Source organism: Scyliorhinus torazame, chromosome 12, assembly GCF_047496885.1.
Source record: "Scyliorhinus torazame isolate Kashiwa2021f chromosome 12, sScyTor2.1, whole genome shotgun sequence".
Lineage (NCBI taxonomy): Eukaryota > Metazoa > Chordata > Chondrichthyes > Carcharhiniformes > Scyliorhinidae > Scyliorhinus > Scyliorhinus torazame.
Genome location: NC_092718.1, coordinates 137,585,220 through 137,605,983, shown reverse-complemented (window position 1 = coordinate 137,605,983; position 20,764 = coordinate 137,585,220). Strand labels below are relative to the sequence as shown.

The window sequence follows — 20,764 nt, the reverse complement described above, 5'->3', positions numbered from 1 at the left end:
CTCCAGCCTCGACAACCTCCCTATTTTGGTAACCTCCTCCAGACTCTACAACCCTCCCTATCCCTGCAACCTCCTCCAGCCTCTACAACCCTCCCGATCTCTCTAACCTCCTCCAGCCCTCCCTATCTCTTTGACCACCTTCAGCTCCTACCACCTCCCTATCTAGAACTGCCTCAAGCCCCTACATCCCTCCCCCCCGCTCTAACCACCTCCAGTCGTACAACCTGCCCTGTCTCTGTAACCTGCACCAGCCCCTACCTGTAACCTCCTCCAGCCCCTACAACCCTCCCTATCTCTGTAACCTCCTCCAGCTCCTACAGCCTTCCCTATTTCTGTAACCTCCTCCAGCCCCTACAACCTCCCTATCTCTGGAACTGCCTTCAGCCCCTACAACCCTCCCTATCTCTATAAGCTCCTCCAGCCTCTACAACCCTTCTTATCTCTGTAACCTCCTCCATCCCCTACAACCCTCCCTGTCTCAGTAACCAGCTGCAGCTCCGACAACCTCCCTCCCTCTCTAAACTCTCCCACCCCCTACAACCCTCCCTATCTCTGTAACTTCCTCCAGCCCCTACAATCCTCCCTAACTCTGTAACCTCCTCCAGACCCTACAACCCTCCTTATCTCTGTAACATCCTCCACCCCCTACAACCCTCCCTATCTCTGTAACCTCCTCCAACCCCTACAACCCTCCCTATCTCTGTAACCTCCTCCAGCCCATACAACCCTCCTTATCTCTGTAACCTCCTCCAGCCCCGACAACCCTCCGAGATCTCTGCGCTCCTCAATTCCGGCCTCCGGAGCATCCCCCTATCCCATGGCTCCAGGATTCCTCTCTAAACCCTGCTGCCTGGCCCCCTTTCTCCTTTCTAATGACACCCTTCAATCCTTTGGGGAGCCTCTTATTCAGCTGCCCTCAGTTGAATTGTGACTGGTTCCATTCCTCTGTAGATGCTTCAATTTTGTTACAGACTGTGGATATGTTTAAATGTTGCTCTGAGGCGCCACCTGACAAATTCCTCATCTTCATCTTCATCACCCTGACAGGAACCCTTCTCCTTGCTCTTCCCTTCTTTTGCAGTGTGTCAGATTCTTCCCAAGGGAGTCGCTGCAATCCTGGGTCCGTCTTCAAGCCCGGCATCCGGATCATTCATCAGCCATATCTGTGGAGAGAAAGAGGTAAAGAGTCATGGCCCGGAGGGTCAGGAGTCCCTGCCTCGGGATGGCTGCACCTTGAGGGGGCAGAGCGAGGGGGGATTAGAATTGGGGGATGGTGTCTGGGTGGGACAGGGTATGGGGGGATGGCTTCTGGGTGGGACAGGGTCTGGGGAGATGGCGTCTGGGTGGGACAGGGTCTGGGGGGATGGTGTCTGGGTGAGACAGGGTCTGGGGGGATGGCGTCTGGGTGGGACAGGGTCTGGGGAGATGGCGTCTGAGTGGGACAGGGTCTGGGGAGATGGCGTCTGAGTGGGACAGGGTCTGGGGTGATGGTGTCTGGGTGGGACAGGGTCTGGGGGGATGGCTTCTGGGTGGGACAGGTTCCGGGGGGATGGTGTCTGGGTGGGACAGGGTCTGGGGTGATGGTGTCTGGGTGGGACAGTTTCTGGGGTGATGGTGTCTGGGTGGGACAGGGTCTGGGGGGATGGCGTCTGAGTGGGACAGGGTCTGGGGAGATGGCGTCTGAGTGGGACAGGGTCTGGGGTGATGGTGTCTGGGTGGGACAGGGTCTGGGGTGATGGTGTCTGGGTGGGACAGGGTCTGGGGAGATGGCGTCTGGGTGGGACAGTTTCTGGGGTGATGGTGTCTGGGTGGGACAGGGTCTGGGGGGATGGCGTCTGAGTGGGACAGGGTCTGGGGAGATGGCGTCTGGGTGGGACAGGGTCTGGGGAGATGGCGTCTGAGTGGGACAGGGTCTGGGGAGATGGCGTCTGGGTGGGACAGGGTCTGGGGAGATGGCGTCTGGGTGGGACAGGGTCTGGGGAGATGGCGTCTGAGTGGGACAGGGTCTGGGGAGATGGTGTCTGAGTGGGACAGGGTCTGGGGAGATGGCGTCTGGGTGGGACAGGGTCTGGGGTGATGGTGTCTGAGTGGGACAGGGTCTGGGGAGATGGTGTCTGGGTGGGACAGGGTCTGGGGAGATGGCGTCTGAGTGGGACAGGGTCTGGGGAGATGGTGTCTGGGTGGGACAGGGTCTGGGGAGATGGTGTCTGGGTGGGACAGGGTCTGGGGGTGATGGTGTCTGGGTGGGACAGGGTCTGGGGAGATGGCGTCTGGGTGGGACAGTTTCTGGGGTGATGGTGTCTGGGTGGGACAGGGTCTGGGGGGATGGCGTCTGAGTGGGACAGGGTCTGGGGAGATGGCGTCTGAGTGGGACAGGGTCTGTGGGGATGGTGTCTGGGTGGGACAGGGTCTGGGGAGATGGCGTCTGAGTGGGACAGGGTCTGGGGGGATGGTGTCTGAGTGGGACAGGGTCTGGGGAGATGGCGTCTGAGTGGGACAGGGTCTGGGGTGATGGCGTCTGAGTGGGACAGGGTCTGGGGGGATGGTGTCTGAGTGGGACAGGGTCTGGGGAGATGGCGTCTGAGTGGGACAGGGTCTGGGGTGATGGCGTCTGAGTGGGACAGGGTCTGGGGTGATGGTGTCTGGGTGGGACAGGGTCTGGGGAGATGGCGTCTGGGTGGGACAGTTTCTGGGGTGATGGTGTCTGGGTGGGACAGGGTCTGGGGGGATGGCGTCTGAGTGGGACAGGGTCTGGGGAGATGGCGTCTGGGTGGGACAGGGTCTGGGGAGATGGCGTCTGAGTGGGACAGTTTCTGGGGTGATGGTGTCTGGGTGGGACAGGGTCTGGGGGGATGGCGTCTGAGTGGGACAGTTTCTGGGGTGATGGCGTCTGGGTGGGGCAGGGTCTGGGGGGATGGTGTCTGGGTGGGACAGGGTCTGGGGGGATGGTGTCTGGGTGGGACAGGGTCTGGGGAGATGGCGTCTGAGTGGGACAGGGTCTGGGGTGATGGCGTCTGAGTGGGACAGGGTCTGGGGGGATGGTGTCTGGGTGAGACAGGGTCTGGGGGGATGGCGTCTGGGTGGGACAGGGTCTGGGGAGATGGTGTCTGAGTGGGACAGGGTCTGGGGGGATGGTGTCTGGGTGAGACAGGGTCTGGGGGGATGGCGTCTGGGTGGGACAGGGTCTGGGGAGATGGCGTCTGAGTGGGACAGGGTCTGGGGTGATGGCGTCTGAGTGGGACAGGGTCTGGGGTGATGGTGTCTGGGTGGGACAGGTTCCGGGGTGATGGTGTCTGGGTGGGACAGGGTCTGGGGTGATGGTGTCTGGGTGGGACAGGGTCTGGGGTGATGGTGTCTGGGTGGGACAGGGTCTGGGGTGATGGTGTCTGGGTGGGACAGGTTCCGGGGTGATGGTGTCTGGGTGGGACAGGGTCTGGTGGGGATGGTGTCTGGGTGGGACAGGTTCCGGGGTGATGGTGTCTGGGTGGGACAGGGTCTGGGGTGATGGTGTCTGGGTGGGACAGGTTCCGGGGTGATGGTGTCTGGGTGGGACAGGGTCTGGGGGGGATGGTGTCAGGGTGGGAAAGGGTCTGGGGAGATGGCGTCTGGGTGGGAAAGGGTCTGGTGGGGATGGTGTCTGGGTGAGGAGAGGGTCTGGGGGGATGGCTTCTGGGTGGGACAGTTTCTGGGGTGATGGCGTCTGGGTGGGACAGGGTCTGGGGGGGATGGTGTCAGGGTGGGAAAGGGTCTGGGGAGATGGCGTCTGGGTGGGAAAGGGTCTGGTGGGGATGGTGTCTGGGTGAGGAGAGGGTCTGGGGGGATGGCTTCTGGGTGGGACAGGGTCTGGGGTGATGGTGTCTGGGTGGGACAGGTTCCGGGGTGATGGTGTCTGGGTGGGACAGGGTCTGGGGTGATGGTGTCTGGGTGGGACAGTTTCTGGGGTGATGGTGTCTGGGTGGGACAGGGTCTGGGGGGATGGTGTCTGGGTGGGACAGGGTCTGGGGGGGATGGTGTCTGGGTGGGACAGGGTCTGGGGGGATGGTGTCTGGGTGGGACAGGGTCTGGGGGGATGGTGTCAGGGTGGGACAGTTTCTGGGGTGATGGCGTCTGGGTGGGACAGGGTCTGGTGGGGATGGTGTCTGGGTGAGGAGAGGGTCTGTGGTGATGGCGTCAGAGTGGGAGAGGGTCTGGGGTAATGGTGTCTGGGTGAGGAGAGGGTCTGGGCAGACGGTGTCTGGGTGGCACTGGGTCTGGGGGGATGGCGTCTGGGTGGGACAGCGTCTGGGGGGGATGGTGTCAGGGTGGGACAGGGTCTGGAGGGGATGGTGTCAGGGTGGGACAGGGTCTGGTGGGATGGCGTCTGGGTGGGAAAGGGTCTGGAGGGGATGGTGTCTGGGTGAGGAGAGGGTCTGGGCAGACGGTGTCTGGGTGGCACTGGGTCTGGGGGGATGGCGTCTGGGTGGGACAGGGTCTTGGGGGGGATGGTGCCTGGGTGAGGACCGGGTCTGGGTTGGACAGGATCTGGGGGTTGATGGTGTCTGGGTGGGACAGGGTCTGGGGGGATGGTGTCTGGGTGGGGCAGGGTCTGGGGGAATGGTGTCTGGGTGAGGAGAGGGTCTGGGCGGATGGGGTCTGGGGGGGATGGTGTCTGGGTGAGGAGAGGGTCTGGTAGATGGAGTCTGGGAGGGACAGGGTCTGGGGGGGATGGTGTCTGGGTGGGACAGAGTCTGGGGGGATGGTGTCTGGGTGGGACAGCATCTGGGGGGATGGTGTCAGGGTGGGACAGCATCTGGGGGGGATGGTGTCTGGGTGGGACAGCGTCTGAGGGGATGGTGTCTGGGTGGGACAGGGTGTGGAGGGATGGTGTTTGGGAGGGACAGGGTGTGGAGGAATGGTGTCTGGGTGGGACAGGGTCTGGGGGGATGGTCTTTGGGAGGGACAGGGTCTGGGTGGGACAGGGTGTGGAGGGATGGTGTTTGGGAGGGACAGGCTGTGCAGGGATGGTGTCTGGGTGGGACAGGGTGTGGAGGGATGGTGTCTGGGTGGGACAGGGTTTGGGGGGATGGTGTTTGGGAGGGACAGGGTCTGGGGGAATGGTGTCTGGGTGGGCCAGGATGTGGAGGGATGGTGTCTGTGAGGGACAGGGTCTTGCGGGGGATCGTGTCTGGGTGAGGAGAGGGTCTGGGGGGATGATGTCTGGGTGGGACAGGGTCTTGCGGGGGATGGTGTCTGGGTGAGGAGGCGGTCTGGGGGGATGGTGTCCAGAGTAGGACAGGGTCTGGGGGGGATGGTGTCTGGGTGGGACAGGGTCTGGGGGGGATGCTGTGTGGGTCGGACAGCGTCTGGGGGGGATGGTGTCTGGGTGGGACAGGGTCTGGGGGGTGAAGGTGTCTGGGTGGGACAGCGTCTGGGGGGGATGGTGTCTGTGTCGGACTGGCTCTGGGGGATGGGCTCTGAACCACAGTGGCACCAATATCCTGGGAGGGAAATTTGCTTTGGCTCTTCGCGGGGGGTTTAAACTAATTTGTCAGGGGGCTGGGAAAACGAGCTGTAGTCCAGAAGCCAGTGTTGAGAGCAGTGAGGTACTGAGGAGGGTATCAAGGTCGCAGGAGTGTACCGGCAGACAGAAAGGTGGGTTGAAGTGTGTCTACTTCAATGCAAGGAGCATCCGGAATAAGGTAGGTGAACTTGGAGCGTGGATTGGTACTTGGGACTACGATGTTGTGGCCATTACGGAGACATAGTTAGAACAGGGACAGGAATGGTTGTTGGAAGTTCCGGGGTATAGATGTTTCAGTACGAGTAGGGAAGGTGGTAAAAGAGGTGGAGGAGTAGCATTGTTAATCAAGGATAGTTTAACGGCTGCAGAAAGGCAGTTTGAAGGGGATCTGCCTACTGAGGTAACATGGGTTGAAGTTAGAAATAGGAAAGGAGCGGTCACATTGTTAGGAGTTTTCTATCGGCCCCCAAATAGTAATAGAGATGTGGAGGAAGAAATTGCAAAACAGATTATGGGTAGGTGTGGAGGTCTCAGGGTAGTTGACATGGGTGACTTTAACTTTCACAAATATTGATTGGAACCTCGATAGGTCAAACAGTTCGGATGGGGCAGTTTTTGTACAGTGTGTGCAGGAGGGTTTCCTGACACAATATGGGGATAGGCTGACAAGAGGGGGGGCCACATTGGATTTGGTACTGGGTAATGAACCGGGCCAAGTGTTAGATTTGTTTGTGGGAGAGCACTTTGGAGATAATGACCACAATTCGGTGTCTTTCACTATTGCAATGGAGAGGGATAGGGCCATACGGCAGGGCAAGGTTTATAATTGGGGGAGGGGTAATTATGATGCAATTAGGCAAGAATTAGGGAGCATAAGATGGGAACAGAAACTGTCAGGGAAAGGCACAAATGAAAAATGGAGCTGTTCAAGGAACAAATACTGCGTGTCCTTGATAGGCACGTCCCTGTCAGGCAGGGAGGAAATGGCCGTGTGTGGGAATCATGGTTCACAAAAGAGGTTGAATGTCTTGTCAAGAGGAAAAAGGAAGCGTATGTAAGGATGAGAAAACAAGGTTCAGTTGGGTCGCTTGAGGGTTACAAGGTAGCAAGGAATGAGCTAAAAAAAGGGCTTAGGAGAGCTCGGAGGGGGCATGAGAAGTCCTTGGCGGGTCGGATCAAGGAAAACCCCAAGGCTTTTTACTCTTATGTGAGAAATAAAAGAATGACCAGGGTGAGGGTAGGGCCGGTGAAGGACAGTAGTGGGAACTTGTGCATGGAGTCAGAAGAAATAGGAGAGGCGTTGAATGAATACTTTTCTTCAGTGTTCACAAAGGAGAGGGGCCATGTTTTTGAGGATGAGAGTGTGATTCAGGCGGGTAGGCTGGAGGAAGTAGATGTTCTGAGGAAGGATGTAACCAGCAATTTTGAAAAACCTGAGGGTCGACAAGTCCCCTGGGCCAGATGGGATATATCCAAGGATTCTTTGGGAGGCAAGGGATGAGATTGCAGAGCCTTTGGCCTTGATCTTTGGGTCCTCACTGTCCACGGGGATAGTGCCAGCGGACTGGAGAGTGGCGAATGTTGTTCCTCTGTTCAAGAAAGGGAATAGGAATGACCCTGGTAATTATTGATTCGGTGGTCGGGAAGATAATGGAAAAGGTCCTGAAGGATAGGATTTATGACCATTTGGAAAGATGCAGCTTAATCCGGGATAGTCAACACGGATTTGTGAAGGGTAGGTCTTGCCTCACAAATTTGATTGAATTCTTTGAGGAGGTAACTAAGTGTGTCGATGAAGGTAGAGCAGTTGATGTCGTATACATGGATTTTAGTAAGGCGTTTGATAATGTTCCCCATGGTCGGCTCATGAAGAAAGTAAGGAGGTGTGGGATAGAGGGAAATTTGGCCAGTTGGATAAGTAACTGGCTATCACAGGGTGGTGGTGGATGGAAAATGTTCAGACTGGCGACCAGTTACCAGCGTTGTACCACAGGGATCAGTGCTGGGTCCTCTGCTTTTTGTGATTTTATCAATGACTTGGAGGAGGGGGCTGAAGAGTGGGGCTGAAGAGTGAAGAATTTGCTGATGACACCAAGATTGGTGGAGTAGTGGATGAGGTGGAGGGCTGTTGTAGGCTGCAAAGAGACATTGATAGGATGCAGAGCTGGTCCGAAAAATGGCAGATGGAGTTTAACCCTGATAAGTGTGAGGTGATTCATTTTGGTAGAAAAATTTGAATGTGGATTAGAGGGTCAACGGCAGGGTTCTGAGGAATGTGGAGGAACAGAGAGATCTTGGGGTTCATGTCCACAGATCTCTGAAGGTTGCCACTCAAGTGGATAGAGCCGTGAAGAAGGCTTATAGTGTGTTAGCGTTTATTAACAGGGGGCTTGAGTTTAAGAGCCGCGGGGTTATGCTGCAACTGTGCATGACCCTGGTGAGACCACATTAGTATTGTGTGCAGTTCTAGTCACCTCACTATAGGAAGGATGTGGAAGCATTGGAAAGGGTGCAAAGGAGATTTGCGAGGATGCTGCCTGGTTTGCAGGATAGGTCTTATGAGGAAAGGTTGAGGGAGCGAGGGCTTTTCTCTTTGGAGCGGAGGAGGACGAGAAGCGACTTAAGAGAGGTTTATGAGATAATGAGGGGGATGGATAGAGTGGACGTTCAGAGACTATTTCCTCGGGTGGATGTACTGTTACAAGGGGGCATAACTATAAGGTTCGGGGTGGGAGATACAGGAGGGATGTCCGAGGGAGATTCTTTACTCAGAGAGTGGTTAGGGTGTGGAATGGACTGCCTGCTGTGATAGTGGAGTCGGACACTTTAGGAACTTTCAAGCGGTTATTGGATAGGCACATGGAGCACACCAGAATGACAGGGAGTGGGATAACTTGGTTATCATAGATTATCATAGAATTTACAGTGCAGAAGGAGGCCATTCGGCCCATCGGGTCTGCACCGGGTCTTGGAAAGAGCACCCTACCCAAGGTCAAGACCTCCACCCTATAACCCAGTAACCCCACCCAACACTAAGGGCAACCTTGGACACTAAGGGCAATTTATCATGGCCAATCCACCTAACCTGCACATCTTTGGACTGTGGGAGGCAACCGGAGCACCCGGAGAAAACCCACGCAGACACGGGGAGGATGTGCAGACTCCGCACAGACAGTGACCCAAGCCGGAATCGAACCTGGGACCCTGTAGCTGTGAAGCATTTGTGCTATTCACAATGCTACCGTGATGCCCCTTGATCTTGGTTTCGGACAATGCTCGGCACAACATCGAGGGCTGAAGGGCCTATTCTGTGCTGTACTGTTCTATGTTCTATGGTTTCTGGATGAGGAGAGGGTCTGGGGGGGAATGGTGTCTGGGTGAGGAGAGGGTCTGGGGGATGGTGTCAGGGTGGGACAGGGTCTGCAGGGGATGGTGTCTGGGTGGGGAAAGGTACTGCGGGGGATGGTGTCTGGGTGGGACAGGGTCTGGGGGGATGGTGTCAGGGTGGGTGAGGGCCTGCGGGGATGGTGTCTGGGTCTGACAGGGTCTGGGGGATGGTGTCAGGGTGGGACAGGGTCTTACGGGGGATGGTGTCTGGGTGGGACAGGGTCTGGGGGGATGGTGTCAGGGTGGGACAGGGTGTTGCGGGGGATGGTGTCTGGGTGAGGAGAGGGTCTGGGGGGATGGTGTCAGGGTGGGACAGGGTCTGCGGGGGATGGTGTCTGGGTGGGGAGAGGGACTGCGGGGTATGGTGTCTGGGTGGGACAGGGTCTGGGAGGATGGTGTCAGGGTGGGACAGGGTCTGGGGGGATGGTGTCAGGGTGGGACAGGGTGTTGCGGGGGATGGTGTCTGGGTGAGGAGAGGGTCTGGGGGGATGGTGTCAGGGTGGGACAGGGTCTGCGGGGGATGGTGTCTGGGTGGGGAGAGGGACTGCGGGGTATGGTGTCTGGGTGGGACAGGGTCTGGGAGGATGGTGTCAGGGTGGGACAGGGTCTGGGGGGATGGTGTCAGGGTGGGACAGGGTGTTGCGGGGGATGGTGTCTGGGTGAGGAGAGGGTCTGGGGGGATGGTGTCAGGGTGGGACAGGGTCTGCGGGGGATGGTGTCTGGGTGGGGAGAGGGACTGCGGGGTATGGTGTCTGGGTGGGACAGGGTCTGGGAGGATGGTGTCTGGGTGGGGAGAGGGACTGCGGGGTATGGTGTCTGGGTGGGACAGGGTCAGCGGGGGATGGTGTCTGGGTGGCACAGGGTCTGGGGGGATGGTGTCTGGGTGGGAGAGTCTGGGGGTATGGTGTCAGGGTGGGACAGGGTCTTGCGGGGGATGGTGTCTGGGTGGGACAGGGTCTGGGGGATGGTGTCTGGGTGGGACAGGGTCTGTGGGGGATGGTGTCTGGGTGGGACAGGGTCTGGGGGATGGTGTCAGGGTGGGACAGGGTCTGTGGGGGATGGTGTCTGGGTGAGGAGAGGTTCTGGGGGATGGTGTCAGGGTGGGACAGGGACTTGCGGGGGATGGTGTCTGGGTGAGGAGAGGTTCTGGGGGATGGTGTCAGGGTGGGACAGGGTCTGTGGGGGATGGTGTCTGGGTGGGGAGAGGGACTGCGGCGGATGGTGTCGGGGTGGGACAGGCTGTGGAGGGATGATGTCTGGGAGGGACAGGGTCTGGAGGGATGATGTCTGGGAGGGACAGGGTCTGGGGGGATGGTGTTTGGGTGGGACAGGGTCTGGGGAGATGGTGTCTGGGAGGGTCAGGTTTTGGGGTGATGGTGTCTGGGTGGGACAGGGTGTGGGGGACGGTGTCTGGGTGAGGAGAGGGTCTGGGGGGAATGGTCTATGGGTGGGGAGATGGTCTGGGGGGGTGGTGTCTGGGTGTTATGGGGTCTTGCGAGGGATGGTGTCTGGGTGAGGAGAGGGTCTTGGGTGATGGTGTCTGGGTGGGACTCAGTCTGGGGGGATGGTGTCTGGATGGGACTCAGTCTGGCGGAGATGGTGTCTGGGTGGGACTCAGTCCAGGGGAGGTGGTGTCTAGGTGGGACTCAGTCTGGGGGAGAGGGTGTCTGGGGGGACAGAGTCTGGGGGAGATGGTGTCTGGGTGGGACAGCGTCGGGGGGGCGATGGTTTCTGGGGGGATGGTGTCTGGGTGGGACAGTGTCGGGGGGGATGGTGTCTGGGTGGGACAGGGTGTGGGGGGATGATGTCTGGGTGGGACAGGGTCTTGCGGGGGATGGTGTCTGGGAGGGACAGGGTCGGGGGGGCGGGGATGGTGTCTGGTCAGGACAGGGTCTGGAGAGATGGTGTGTGGGAGGAACAGGTGCTGGGAGGATGGTGTCTGGGAGGGACAGGGTCTGGGGGTATGATGTCTGGGTGGGACAGGGTCTTGCGGGGGATGGTGTCTGGGTGGGACTCAGTCTGGGGGAGATGGTGTCTGGGTGGGACGGTGTGGGGGGATGGTGTCTGGGTGGGACAGGGTCTGGGGGCATGAAGTCTGGGTGGGACAAGGTCTGGGGCGGATGGCTTCTGGGTGGGACAGGGTCAGGGGGCGATGGTGTCTGGGACGGACAGGGTCGGGGGGGCGGGGATGGTGTCTGGTCAGGACAGGGTCTGGAGAGATGGTGTCTGGGAGGAACAGGTGCTGGGAGGATGGTGTCTGGGAGGGACAGGGTCTGGGGGGATGGTGTCTGGAAGGGACAGGGCCTGAGGGGGTTGGTGTCTGGGTGAGGAGAGTGTCTGGGGGGATGGTGTCTGGGTGGGACAGGGTCTTACGGTTGATGGTGTCTGGGTGAGGAGACGGTCTGGGGGCTGGTGTCTTGGTGGGACAGGGTCTGGGGGGATTGTGTCTGGGTGGGACAGCGTCTGAGGTGATGGTGTCTGGATGGGACTCAGTCTGGGGGAGATGGTGTCTGGTTGGGACAGGGTCTGGGGGGATGGTGTCTGGACGGACAGGGTCGGGGGTGATGGTGTCTGGGAGGGACAGGGTCGGGGGGGGGATGGTGTCTGGTGAGGACGGGGTCTGGAGAGATGGTGCCTGGGAGGAACTGGTTCTGGGGGGATGGTGTCTGGGTGAGACAGGCTCTGGGAAGGTGCTGTCTGGGTGGACAGAGTCTGAGGGAGATGGTGTCTGGGTGGGACCTAGTCTGGGGGAGGTGGTGTCTGGGGGGACAGAGTCTGGGCGTGATGGTGTCTGGGTGGGACTCTGTCTGGGGGAGGTGGTGTCAGGGGGGACAGAGTCTGGGGGAGATGGTGTCTGGGTGGGACAGAGTCTGGGGGAGATGGTGTTTGGGTTGGACTCAGTCTATGGGAGGTGGTGTCTGGGGGGACAGAGTCTGGGTGGGACTCAGTCTGGGGAGATGGTGTCTGGGTGGGACTCAGTCTGGGAGGATGGTGTCTGGGTGGGACAGGTTCGGGGGGGGGGGATGGTGTCTGGGTGGGACAGGTTCGGGGGGGGGATGGTGTCTGGGTGGGACAGGGTCGGGGGGGGATGGTGTCTGGGAGGGACAGGCTCGGGGGGGGATGGTGTCTGGGTGGGACAGGGTCTGGGGGCATGATGTCTGGGTGGGACAAGGTCAGGGGCGGATGGTGTCTGGTTGGGACAGGGCTGTGGGGATGGTGTCTGGGTGGGTCAGGGTCTGGAGGGATGGTGTCTGGGTGGGTCAGGGTCTGGAGGGATGGTATCTGGGTGGGACAGGGTCTGGAAGGATGGTTTCTGGGTGGGACAAAGTCTGGGGTGCAGGGGTCTGGGTGATGAGAGGGACTGGGGCGGATGGTGTCTGCGTGGGACAGGCTCTGGGAAGGTGCTGTCTGGTGGGACAGAGTCTGGGGGCATGATGTCTGGGTGGGACAGGGTCCGGGGGGTTGGTGTCTGGGAGGAACAGGTTCTGGGAGGGACAGGGTCTGAGGGGGATGGTGTCTGGGTGAGGAGACGGTCTGCGGGCTGGTGTCTGGGTGGGACAGGGTCTGGGGGGATGGTGTACTAATGGGACAGTGTTTGGGGAGATGGTGTCTGAATGGGGCAGGGTCTGGGGGATGGTGTCTGGGTGGGACAGGGTCTGGGGGAATGGTGTCTTTGTGGGACAGGGCCTGGGGGGATGGGGTCTGGGTGGGACTGAGTCTGGGCGAGATGGTGTCTGGGTGGGACAGGGTCTGGGGGAATGGTGTCTTTGTGGGACAGGGTCTGGGGGGATGGTGTCTGGGAGGGACAGGGTCTGAGGGGGAATGGTGTCTTTGTGGGACAGGGCCTGGGGGGATGGGGTCTGGGTGGGACTGAGTCTGGGCGAGATGGTGTCTGGGTGGGTCAGGGTCTGGAGGGATGGTGTCTGGGTGGTACAAAGTCTGGGGTGCAGGTGTCTGGGTGATGAGAGGGACTGGGCCGGATGGTGTCTGCGTGGGACAGGCTCTGGGAAGGTGCTGTCTGGGGGGGATGGTGTCTGGGTGGGACAGGGTGTGGAGGGATGGTGTCTGGGTGGGACAGGGTGTGGAGGGATGGTGTCTGGGAGGAACTCAGTCTGGGGGAGATGGTGTCTGGGTGGGACGGTCTGGGGGGATGGCGTCTGGGTGGGACTCAGTCTTGGGAGATGGTGTCTGGGTGGGACGGTCTGGGGGATGGCGTCCGGGTGGGACAGGGTCTGGGGGGATGGCGTCCGGGTGGGACAGGGTCAGAGGGGATGGTGTCTGGGTGGGACAGGGCCTGGGGGGATGGTGTCTGGGTGGGACTGAGTCTGGGCGAGATGGTGTCTGCGTGGGACAGGCTCTGGGAAGGTGGTGTCTGGGGGGGGCAGAGTCTGAGGGAGATGGTGTCTGGGTGGGACTTAGTCTGGGGGAGGTGGTGTCTGGGGGGGACAGAGTCTGGGTGGGACTCAGTCTGGCGGAGATGGTGTCTGGGTGGGACTCTGTCTGGGGGAGGTGGTGTCTGGGGGGACAGAGTCTGGGGGAGATGGTGTCTGGGTGGGACTCAGTGTGGGGGAAGTGGTGTCTGGGGGGACAGAGTCTGGGTGGTACTCAGTCTGGCGGAGATGGTGTCTGGGTGGGACTCAGCCTGGGGAGATGGTGTCTGGGTGGGACAGGGTCTGGGGGCATGATGTCTGGGTGGGGCAAGGTCTGGGGCGGATGGTGTCTGGGTGGGACAGGGTGTGGAGGGATGGCTTCTGGGTGGGACAGGGTCTGGGGGGATGGTGTCTGGACGGACAGGGTCGGGGGTGATGGTGTCTGGGAGGGACAGGGTCGGGGGGGGGATGGTGTCTGGTCAGGACGGGGTCTGGAGAGATGGTGCCTGGGAGGAACTGGTTCTGGGGGGATGGTGTCTGGGTGAGGAGAGTGTCTGGGGGGATAGTTATTGGGTGGGACGGGGTCTTGCGGGTGTTGGTGTCTGGGTAATGAGACGGTCTGCGTGCTGGTGTCTGCGTGGGACAGGGTCTGAGGGGATCGTGTCTGGGAGGGACAGCGTCTGGGCGGATGGTGTCTGGGTGGGACTCAGTCTGGGGAGCTGGTGTCTGGGTGGGTCAGGGTCTGGAGGGATGGTGTCCTGGTGGGACAGGGTCTGGGGGCATGATGTCTGGGTGGGACAGGGTCTGGGGCGGATGGCTTCTGGGTGGGACAGGGTCAGGGGGGGATGGTGTCTGGGAGGGACAGGGTCTGAGGGAGATGGTGTCTGGGTGAGTAGACGGTCTGGGGGGATGGTGTCTGGGCGGGACGAGGTCTTGCGGGTGATGGTGTCTGGGTGAGGAGACGGTCTGCGGGCTGGTGTCTGGGTGGGACAGCGTCTGGGGGGATGGTGTCTGGGACGGACAGGGTCAGGGGGGATGGTGTCTGGGTGGGACGGGGTCTGGGGAGATGGTGTACTAATGGGACAGTGTTTGGGGAGATGGTGACTGAATGGGGCAGGGTCTGGGGGATGGTGTCTGGGAGGGACAGGATCTGGGGGGATGGTGTCTGGGTGGGACAGGGTCAGAGGGGATGGTGTCTGGGTGGGACAGGGTGTGGAGGGCTGGTGTCTGGGAGGGACAGGGTCGGGGGGGATGGTGCCTGAGTGGGACTCAGTCTGGGGAGATGGTGTCTGGGTGGGACAGGGTGTGGGGGGGATGGTGTCTGGGTGGGACAGGGTGTGGAGGGATGGTGTCTGGGAGGGACTCAGTCTGGAGGAGGTGGTGTCTGGGTGGGACGGTCTGGGGGGATGGTGTCCGGGTGGGACAGGGTCTGGTGGCATGATGTCTGGGTGGGACAGGGTCTGGGTCGGATGGTGTCTGGGTGGGACAGGGTGTGGAGGGATGGTGTCTGGGAGGGACAGGGTGTGGAGGGATTGCTTCTGGGTGGGACAGGGTCAGGGGGGGATGGTGTCTGCGACGGACAGTGTCGGGGGGGGGGGGGGATGGTGTCTGGGCGGGACAGGTTCGGGGGGGAATGGTGTCTGGTCAGGTCGGTGTCTGGGAGGGACAGGGTTTGGGGGGAAGATGTCTGGGAGGGCAGGTTCTGTGGGGATGGTGAAGAGAGTGTCTGGGGGATGGTGTCTGGGTAGGACGGGGTCTTGCGGGTGATGGTGTCTGGGTGAGGAGACGGTCTGCGGGATGGTGTCTGAATGGGACAGGGTCTGCGGGATGGTGTCTGGGTGGGACAGGGTCTGTGGGGATGGTGTATGGGTGGGACAGCGTCTGGGGGGATGGTGTCTGGGTGGGACAGGGTCTGGGGAGATGGTGTCTGAATGGGACAGGGTCTGGGGGGATGGTGTCTGGGTGAAGAGAGTGTCTGGGGGATGGTGTCTGGGTAGGACAGGGTCTTGCGGGTGATGGTGTCTGGGTGAGGAGACGGTCTGCGGGCTGGTGACTGGGTGGGACAGGGTCTGGGGGGATGGTGTCTGGGTGAGACAGCGTCTGGAGGATGGTACCTGGGTGGGACAGGGTCTGGGGAGATGGTGCACTAATGGGACAGAGTTTGGGGAGATGGTGTCTGAATGGGACAGGGTCTGGGGGGATGTTGTCTGGGAGGGACCGGGTCTGAGGGGATGGTGTCTGGCAGGGACAGATTTTGGGGGGGATCGTGTCTGGGTGGGACAAGGTGTGGAGGGATGGTGTCTGGGAGGGATAGGGTGTGAGGGGCGGTTCCTGGGTGAGGAGAGGGTCTGGGGGGTAATGATGTCTGGGTGGGACTCAGTCTGGGGGAGATGGTGTCTGGGACGGACAGTGTCCGGGTGGGGGGATGGTTCCTGGGAGGTACAGGGTCGGGGGGGGGATGGTATCTGGTCAGGACGGGGTCTGGAGAGATGGTGTTTGTGAGGGACAGGGTCTGGGGGGATGGTGTCTGGGTAGGAAGGGGTCTTGCGGGTGATGGTGTCTGGGTGAGGAGACGGTCTGCGGGATGGTGTCTGGGTGGGACAGGGTCTGTGGGGATGGTGTCTGGGTGGGACAGCGTCTGGGGGGATGATGTCTGGGTGGGACAGGTTCTGGGGAGATGGTGTCTGAATGGGACAGGGTTTGGGGAGATGGTGTCTGAATGGGACAGGGTCTGGGGGGATGGTGTCTGGGAGGGACCGGGCCGGGGGGGGATGGTGTCTGGGTGGGACAGGGTGTGGAGGGGATGGTGTCTGGGAGGGACAGGGTCGGGGGGGATGGTGTCTGGGAGGGACCGGGTCGGGGGGGGATGGTGTCTGGGTGGGACAGGGTGTGGAGGGGATGGTGTCTGGGAGGGACAGGGTCGGGGGGGATGGTGTCTGGGAGGGACAGGGTCTCAGGGGATGGTGTCTGGGAGGGACAGATTTTGGGGGGATGGAGTCTGGGTGGGACAGGGTCAGGGGGGGATTGTGTCTTGGTGGGACAGGGTGTGGGGGGTGGTATCTGGGTGGGACAGGGTCTTGCGGGAGATGCTGTCTGGTAGGGACAGGTTCGGGGGGGATTGTGTCTTGGTGGGACAGGGCCTGGGGTGATGGTTTCTGGGTGGGACAAAGTCTGGGGGGATGGTGTCTGGGTGGGTCAGGGTCTGGGGGAATGGTGTCTTGGTGGGACAGGGTCTGGAGGGATGGTTTCTGGGTGGGACAAAGTCTGGGGTGCAAGTGTCTGGGTGATGAGAGGGACTGGCGTCTGCGTGGGACAGGCTCTGGGAAGGTGGTGTTGGAAGTCTGAAGGAAATGGTGCCTGGGTGGGACTCAGTCTGGGGAAGGTGGTGTCTGGGGGGACAGAGTCTGGGGGAGATGGTGTCTGGGTGGGACTCAGTCTGGGGGAGGTGGTGTCTGGGGGGACAGAGTCTGGGGGAGATGGTGTCTGGGTGGGACTCAGTCTGGGGGAGGTGGTGTCTGGGGGGACAGAGTCTGGGTGGGACTCAGTCTGGGGGAGGTGGTGTCTGGGGGGACAGAGTCTGGGTGGGACTCAGTCTGGGGGGATGGTGTCTGGGTGGGACAGGGTCTGGGGCGGATGGCTTCTGGGTGGGACAGGGTCAGGGGGATGGTGTCTGGGTGGGACTCAGTCTGGGGGGGGGTGGTGTCTGGGTGGGACGGTCTGGGGGGATGATGTCTGGGTGGGACAGGGTCTGGGTCGGATGGCGTCTGGGAGGGACAGGGTGAGGAGGGTTGGCTTCTGGGTGGGACAGGGTCAGGGGGGGATGGTGTCTGGGACGGACAGTGTCGGGGGGGGGGATGGTGTCTGGGAGGGACAGGTTCGGGGGGGGACGGTGTCTGGGAGCAACAGGTTCTGGGAGGATGGTGTCTGGGAAGGACAGGGTTTGGGGGGATGGTGCCTGGGAGGGACAGGGTTTGGGGGGATGGTGCCTGGGAGGGCAGGTTCTGGAGGGATGGTGTCTGGGTGAGGAGAGTGTCTGGGGGGATGGTGTCTGGGTGGGACGGGGTCTTGCGGGTGATGGTGTCTGGGTGAGGAGACGGTCTGCGGGCTGGTGTCTGGGTGGGACAGGGTCTGGGGGGATGGTGTCTGGGTGGGGCAGCGTCTGGGGGATGGTGTCTGGGTGGGACAGGGTCGGGGGAGATGCTGCACTAATGGGACAGAGTTTGGTGAGATGGTGTCTGAATGGGACAGGGTCTGGGGGGATGTTGTCTGGGAGGGACAGGGTCTGGGGGGATGGTGTCTGGGTGGGACAGGGTCTGAGGGGATGGTGTCTGGGAGGGACAGATTTTGGGGGGATGGTGTCTGGGTGGGACAAGGTGTGGAGGGATGGTGTCTGGGAGGGATAGGGTCTGGGGGAGATGGTGTCTGGGTGGGACAGCGTCTGGGGGGATGGTGTCTGGGTGGGACTCAGTCTGGGGGGGTGGCTTCTGGGTGGGACAGGGTCAAGGGGGGATGGTGTCTGGGACGGACAGTGTCGGGGGGGGTGGTGTCTGGGAGGGACAGGGTCGGGGGGGGGATGGTTTCTGGGTGGGACAGGGTGTGGAGGGATGGTGTCTGGGAGGGACAGGGTCGGGGGGTATGGTGTCTGGGAGGGACAGATTTTGGGGGGATGGTGTCTGGGTGGGACAGGGTGTGGAGGGATGGTGTCTGGGAGGGACAGGGTCCGGGGGGGATGGTGTCTGGGTGGGACAGGGTCGGGGGATGGTGTCTGGGTGGGACGGGGTGTGGGGGGGTGGTATCTGGGTGGGACAGGGTCTTGCGGGAGATGGTGTCTGGGTGGGACGGTCTGGGGGGATGGTGTCCTGATGGGACAGGGTCTGGTGGCATGATGTCTGGGTGGGACATTGTCTGGGGCGGATGGCTTCTGGGTGGGACAGGGTCAGGGGGGATGGTGCCTGGGTGGGACAGGGTCCGGGGGGGATGGTGTCTGGGACGGACAGGGTCGGGGGGGGGGGTTGGCGTCTGGTCAGGACAGGGTCTGGAGAGATGGTGTCTGGGAGGAACAGGTTCTGGGAGGGACAGGGTCTGGGGGGATGGTGTCTGGGAGGGACAGGGTCTGAGGGGGATGGTGTCTGGGTGAGGAGACAGTCTGGGGGGATGGTGTCTGGGTGGGACAGGGTCTGGGGGGATGGTGTCTGGGTGGGACAGCGTCTGGGGAGTTGGTATCTGGGTGGGACGGGGTCTGGGGAGATGGTGTACTAATGGGACAGTGTTTGGGGAGATGGCGTCTGAATGGGGCAGGGTCTGGGGGGATGGTGTCTGGGTGGGACAGGGTCTGAGGGGCATGGTGTCTGGGTGGGACAGGGTCAGAGCGGATGGTGTCAAGGTGGGACAGGGTGTGGAGGGATGGTGTCTGGGAGGGACAGGGTCGGGCGGGATGGTGTCTGGGTGGTACTCAGTCTGGGGGGATGGTATCTGGGTGCGACTCAGTCTGGGGGGATGGTGTCTGGGTGGGACTCAGTCTGGGGAGATGGTGTCTGGGTGGGACAGGGTCTGGGGGAATGGTGTCTTGGTTGGACAGGGCCTAGGGGGGATGGTGTCTGGGACGGACAGTGTCGGGGGCGAGTGTGCAGTCTCTGGGACGGGGCGAGGGTGCAGCGTCTGAGACGGGGCGAGGGTGCAGTGTCTGGGACATGACGAGGGTGCAGTGTGTGGGACGGGGCGAGGGTGCAGTGTGTGGGACGGGGCGAGGGTGCAGTGTCTGGGACGGGGCGAGGGTGCAGTGTGTGGGTAGGGCGAGGGTGCAGTCTCTGGGACGGGGCGAGGGTGCAGTCTCTGGGACGGGGCGAGGGTACAGTGTCTGGGTCGGTGCGAGGGTACAGTGTCTGGGTCGGTGCGAGGGTGCAGTGTCTGGGACGGTGCGAGGGTGCAGTGTCTGGGTCGGGGCGAGGGTGCAGTGTCTGGGTCTGGGCGAGGGTGCAGTGTCTGTTACGGGGCGAAGGTGCAGTGTCTGGGTCGGTGCGAGGGTGCAGTGTCTGCGACGGGGCGAGGGTGCAGCGTCTGAGACGGGGCGAGGGTGCAGTGTCTGGGACGTGGCGAGGGTGCAGTGTCTGGGACGTGGCGAGGGTGCAGTCTCTGGGACGGGGCGAGGGTGCAGTGTGTGGGTAGGGCGAGGGTGCAGTGTCTGGGACGGGGCGAGGGTGCAGTGTCTGGGACGGGGCGAGGGTGCAGTGTCTGTTACGGGGCGAAGGTGCAGTGTCTGGGTCGGTGCGAGGGTGCAGTGTCTGGGACGGGGCGAGGGTGCAGTGTCTGGGTCGGGGCGAGGGTGCAGTGTCTGGGACGGGGCGAGGGTGCAGTGTCTGGGAAGGGGCGAGGATGCAGTGTCTGGGTCGGGGCAAGGATGCAGTCTCTGGGACGGGGCGAGGGTGCAGTCTCTGGGACGGGGCGAGGATGCAGTCTCTGGGACGGGGCGAGGCTGCAGTCTCTGGGACGGGGCGAGGGTGCAGTCTCTGGGACGGGGCGAGGGTGCAGTGTCTGGGACGGGGCGAGGGTGCAGTGTGTGGGACGGGGCGAGGGTGCAGTGTCTGGGACGGTGCGAGGGTGCAGTGTCTGGGTCGGGGCGGGGGTGCAGTGTCTGGGACGTGGCGAGGGTGCACTGTTTTGGACAGGGCGAGGGTGCAGTGTCTGGGACGGGGCGAGGGTGCAGGGTCTAGGTCGGGGCGAGGTTTCAGTGTCTGGGACGGGGCGGGGGTGCAGTGTCTGGGATGGGGCGAGGGTGCAGGGTCTAGGTCGGGGCGAGGTTTCAGTGTCTGAGACGGGGCGAGGATGCTGGGTCTTGGCGAGGGTGCAGTGTCTGGGTCGAGGCGAGGGTGCAGTGTCTGTGACGGGGCGAGGATGCAGGGTCTGGGCGAAGGTGCAGTGTCTGGGATGGGGCGAGGATGCAGTGTCTGGGACGGGGCGAGGGTGCAGTGTCTGGGACGGGGCGAGGGTCCAGGGTCTGGGCGAGGGTGCAGTGTCTGGGACGGGACGAGGGTGCAGTGTCTGGGACGGGGCGAGGGTGCAGTGTCTGGGACGGGGCGAGGGTGCAGTGTCTGTGACGGGGCGAGGGTGCAGGGTCTGGGCGAGGGTGCAGTGTCTGGGACGGGACGAGGGTGCAGTGTCTGGGTCTGGGCGAGGGTGCAGTGTCTGGGACGGGACGAGGGTGCAGTGTCTGGGACGGGACGAGGGTGCAGTGTCTGGGACGGGACGAGGGTGCAGTGTCTGGGTCTGGGCGAGGGTGCAGTGTCAGGGACGGGGCGAGGGTGCAGTGTCTGGGACGGGGCGAGGGTGCAGTGTCTGGGACGGGACGAGGGTGCAGTGTCTGGGTCTGGGCGAGGGTGCAGTGTCTGGGACGGGGCGAGGGTGCAGTGTCTGGGACGGGGCGAGGGTGCAGTGTCTGTGACGGGGCGAGGGTGCAGTGTCTGGGATGGGGCGGGGATGCAGTATCTGGGACGGGGCGAGGGTGCAGTGT

At 61.8% G+C, this 20,764-nt stretch overlaps 1 protein-coding gene across 1 annotated transcript in view; it reads left to right on the top strand.

Moving 5' to 3' along the window:
* The first annotated feature begins 1,078 nt into the window (after window positions 1-1,078).
* Window positions 1,079-20,764, top strand: part of LOC140387105 (glutamate receptor ionotropic, kainate 5-like) — a 409,927-nt gene continuing 390,241 nt past the window's right edge. Inside the window, exon 1 of the mRNA XM_072470114.1 lies at window positions 1,079-1,179. The gene's annotated coding sequence lies outside the window, so the exon portion shown is untranslated. The remainder of the gene's footprint in view (window positions 1,180-20,764) is intronic.